Here is a 5,384-nt window from a genome sequence, read left to right as displayed (position 1 = left end):
TGTTGCTGGCTGGTCCTGTTTGTACAGGGAGGATTTGAGTTGCTCCCCTATTGCTTGAAGTAAGAGAGACACTCTAATCCTTTGTTTATCATAAATAGCATAATTGTCACTGAACATTAGGAATCTCCTCATTTGAAAGGGCCACTGAAGGTGCAATGTCTTTGGTCAAGACAAATAGTACATTCAGAGCAAAGTGAATAAACTTTATACTAAACCTGGCATGACAGTACATACCTATAATCCCAGCACTTTGAGAAGGTAATGCAGGATAATTTCTCAGTTTGGGAGAAAGCAGCAACTTCCTGAGGCGTTGTCTCAAAATAAAACATAATTTAAAAATGGCTGAAAATGCAGCTCAGAATGAAGGCTCTGGTTCATTTCACAAAGAAACTCTTGAATGAATTAAAAAGTGTTGGCATTTTTATATAATGGAGTATTACTTAGCTATAAAGAAAGAAAAACTTGAGGCTACTATAGGTAAATGGATGCAACCAGAGACCGTACTCATAAGTGAGATAAATCAGGCCTACATGAACATAATGTTGTCTCCCTAGTGCAAGAAATTGGAAGAGTAAATAAAGTCTGAAGGTTATAATAGATACTGTTCAAAGAAAAGAAAGTTCTCAAAAGGAAAGGACATCTAGGATAAAGGAAAGGAGAAAAGAAAGAAGGAAGGAAGGAAGGGAAATATATATACACACACACACACACACACACACACACAAGATAACTAAGATAATTGTGCTACTAATTACTATTGGTTTATTAAAAGGAACATTTAAGGCTTTATTTTTTGACCAATTTTATACACTTATATCTGGTAATCTGAACAATTGCTTTGAAGACAATAATATGCAGTATAACAGCCAATGTTGAATTCCTATCATCTTGTTTTTTGAAATCCTGTGTCATTTTTAACATTTATTCTATTATTTTTTATTCTCTTAAAAATTAAAACTAATAGGGGTCAGGGAGATGGCTCAGTGAAATAATTGCTTCCTTGGAAAGCGCAAGGGCCTGAGTTCAATCCCTGGTTCTGCCAAAAATAAAAAATAAAAAAAATAAAGGTAATAATTATGTATGTTAAAGTTTTCAGTTAAGATGAGTGTAAATAATTTTTATTAAGTTTATTGCAATAATTTAGACATACACCATGATCACATTCATCACAGAAAATTTGTATCTGTACACTTCTCTGAGAAGTGTATATTCATCTTAAATACCCACGTTTGGATCGGGTCTTTAAATTTGGGGATTCTATATCTTTTAATTCTTTTTTAGGGGGAGGTATCGGGGATTGAACTCAGGACCTTGAATTTGCCAGGCAGGCACATATGCCATTCAGCTGTCTCTCCAGTCCCAACTATCTCCCTGTCCACTTTATTTCTATATATTCTGGATATTATCAGTGTAAATGGTCTCAATTCATCAATCAAAAGAAACAGAAATAAATCAAAAGAAAACAAAAGAAACTTCGACTGGGGTAAAAATTGATACAGTTTTTTTCTATCCTCACTCTGGGTGTTGTCTTCTTACTCTATTGATAATTTCTTTTGTTGTACAAAAAGCTTTCTAATAGGATGTAATCCCATTTGTTCATCTTTTGCAGTATTCTCCATATGATCAGGGTTTTGCTCATGAAATCTTTGCCTCCACCTATGTCTTCAAGTATTCTATTCTTTCTTCCACCAGTTTAAGTGCTTCTATTTTAATATTCAGATATTTAATCCATCTTGATTTCAGTTTAGTACATGATGAAAGACATATGTCTAGCTTTAGTCTTTTGCCATATGGAAAGCCAGTTTTTCCAGCACCATTTATTAAAGAGGCTATCTTTCTTTCAGTGAACATGTTTGGCCCCTCTGTCAAAGATAAGATAGCCAAGTTTGTTTGGAATTTTTTTCCACATCTTCCAATCTGTTCTACTGATCTTCAGATTTTCAGTTTTTTGCTAGTATTTTTAATATTATGCTGGCTTTTATCCCAGTATAATTTCAAGTCAGGAATCATGATGTCCCCTGCCTTGTCTTTGTGGCCTAGGATTGTTTTTGCTATTCTACATCTCTTTTGATTCCAAATGAATTTTAAGAATGTTAATCTTGCTCTATGAAGTATTCTAGTGGTATTTTGATTGGGATTGTATTAAATCTGTATAATAACTTTGAGAGTATGGCCACTTTAACTGTTAATTCTTCCTGCCCATGTGCAAGGGATATCTTTCCATTTTCTGATATCTTCTTTGATCTTATTTTTCAGACTGCTGTAATTTTCAATGTATAGTCCTTGCACTTCCTTTCTTGATTGATATCTGAGTATTTAATTTTTAATACTGTTATTAAAAATTAAAAAAATAATAATTAAGAGAATAGGTGGTGTTGTTTCCCTAATTTCTCTGTCAGTGTATTTGTTGTTGGTGTACAGAAATGTTACTGAGTTCATTCAGTGTTGACTTTGATCCAGCTACACTACTCAATTTGATTATTAAATTTCAAGTCTTGTGGTAGAGTATTTGTGGTCTTCCACATACAGTGTCAAAGTCATCTATGAATAATGATAGTTGCACTTCTTCCTTTCCTATCCTTATTGCTTTTATTTCTCTCTTGTCTTGATTGCTCTGCCTAATATTTTCAGAACTGCCCAATGTTTCCTACAGGTGTGATGATAATGTACATACATCCTTGTGCTATTTCTGATTTTAGAGTGAAAGCTTCCAATTTTTGACTATTTAGTATGATGCTGACTGTTGGTTTGTCATAGATGGATTTTATCAGGTTGAGATAAAGACCATTTATTCTTCTTTTCTATAGGTTTTTTCTATCATGAATGGGTGTTGAACTTTACCAAATTCATTTTCTGTGTCTATTGAGATGGTCATGTGAGTTTTGTCTTTGACTCTGTTGATATGCTATATTGAATTTATTGATTTTAATGTTGAACTATCCCTACATCCCTGGGAAGAATCTTACTTGGTCATAGTAAATAATCTTCTTGAGGATTTGCTGCATTGTATGCATCTATTTTCATTAGTGAGATTGGCCTATATTCCTATTTTTTTGGTTGGGTCCTTCTCTGGTTGTCATATCAGGGTAACACATGCAGTAATGACTTTAGGAATACTGCTTACCTTTCAAATTCATTAAAGAGTTTGATTATTAGAGGCATTAGATCATCTCTAAATTTTTTGTAAAATTCAGTAGTGAATCCATCCAGATCTGGGTTTTCTTTGTAAGTTTTTAGTTACATTTTCAATCTCATTGACTGACATTGGTTATTACAAATTTTTGTATCTTCTTGATTCAATTTTGGCAGTTCATATATATCTAGCAATCTGTCCATTTTTCTATGTATTCTATCATATGAAAAGGCAGCTTCTCAAAATTTTTATTCATGATCTGGATTTTCACAGGATCTATTGCAATTTCACCATTTTCATTCTTTTTTCTTTTGTACTGGAGTTTGAACTCAGGACCTTGTACTTGCCAGGTAAGCACTTATTCTACTGAGCTATCTCCCCAGTCTGCCTTTTTCATTCTTAATTATATGCATTTTAATGGGTTTTTTAACCCTCTTTTTAATAAGATAGGGTAAACGTTTATCAATTTTATTTAGGCTTTCAAAGAATGAAGTTTTGTTTTTGGTGTGTATTTAGTACGAGGTCTACAGGGTCTCACTATGCAAGTTGGACTCATAATGATCCTCCTTTTTCCAGCCTCCCAAGTGTTGAGATAATAGGCATGTGCCACCACACCCAGACTCAACCTCAGTGTGCCCCTGGGATGGGGTCGGTGTGGCATACTGGGTATGGAACTCTGGTCAATGTGTCTGCCTAAGCAGGTGCTTTAATCCACTGAGCTATGTGGCCCGCCCTAACGAATCAAGTCTTTGATTCATTGAATCTTTGTACTGTTTTCTTAGTCTCAATCACATTAATTTTCTCCTATTCTTATAATTTACTTCCTCATATAAGCTTCAGGTTTGATTTATTCTTCTTTTCCTGGAAATCTAAAGTTCAACATTACATTTTTTATTTGGGTTCTTTTTGTTTGTTTGTTTGTTTTTGGTACTTAGTACAGAGTGTACAGGGTCTACAGAGTCTCACTATGTAGATTGGACTCATAGTGTTTCTCCTGTTTTCAGCCTCACAAGTGCTGGGATTACAGGTGCCCGTCGCCAAGCCCAGTCTCAATCGCTGTCTCAGAGTGCCTCAGGGGTGGGGCTGGCACAGCAAGCTAGGGTTGTATTGTGGTCACTGAGTCTGCCTAAGCAGGCACATTAGTCCACTGAGTATCAGGCAGGCTCTTTCATTCTGCTTTCTTGATGTGAGAATTCACCATTATAAATTTCCCTCATAGGACTGCTTTCATTGTGTCCCATAAATTTTAAAATGTTGTGTGTTGGCATTGTCATTTAATTGTAGATATTGCTAAATTTCTTCTTTAATTTCATCTATGATGCTTTGGTTGTTCAGGAGGGTGTTATTCAATTTCCATGTATTTATGAAGTTCTTATGGTTTGTTTTGCTATTGATTTCCAATGTCATTGCCTATGGTCAGATAATATATATGGGATAATTTCAGTTCCTTTGCATGTACTGAGTTATATTCTCTGAGATAGTATGTGTTCTGTTTTTGAAAACATCCCATGTGCAGCTGATAAGAAAGTGTATTTTGATTCTATGGGGTGGAACACTCCATCTTGCAGGCCAACTTAGAGCACTTAGAGCAGGGACAGCACAGCATGCAGTACTGGGGATCAAACCCAGGTCCTTGTGCTTGCCTAGGCAGACACTTAGACTACTGAACTATCTCTACAGCCCCAGCATTTGTTTTAGTTGGATACACATGTATTTGGTGCATAGATACTTGTGATTGTTAGCTCTGCTTCTTGGAGCTTTCCTTTAACAGGTATGTAATGACATTCTTTGTATCTTTTTGTCAGTCTTGGCTTGAAATTCAAATTATCTGCTAATAGAACAGATGCCCATCCTTTTTTTTTCTGAATTCCTCTTGCACTGTGTATAGCTTTCCATTCTTTGACATTTAGTCTATGAATTTATTTTGGAGTTAAATATGATTCTAATATGTAGTATATTGTTGAATCTTGCTTCTTGATTCATTCTGTTTCTTTTGATTAATGAATTGAGACCATTTGTATTGATAATTATAACTTATTTTTCTCATATTATCTTCTTTTATTATTTTCCTATTGTTAACACTCTGTCTTTTTCCTCTGTTTACTTTCTTGCTCTGTCCATTGTCTTCTTTCTGTTGGTGGTTTTGGAATTGTCTTCCCTATCTCTTTTTAAAATGTTCTTCACAGTATTTTGGAGAATGTGTTTGGTGCTCATGAATTTCTTCAGTTATTCTTTATTATGGATGCTTTTT

This window comes from Octodon degus, unplaced genomic scaffold (assembly GCF_000260255.1).
Source record: "Octodon degus isolate 3935 unplaced genomic scaffold, OctDeg1.0 scaffold00119, whole genome shotgun sequence".
Classification (NCBI taxonomy): Eukaryota; Metazoa; Chordata; class Mammalia; order Rodentia; family Octodontidae; genus Octodon; species Octodon degus.
Note: the sequence above shows the minus strand (reverse complement) of the source record.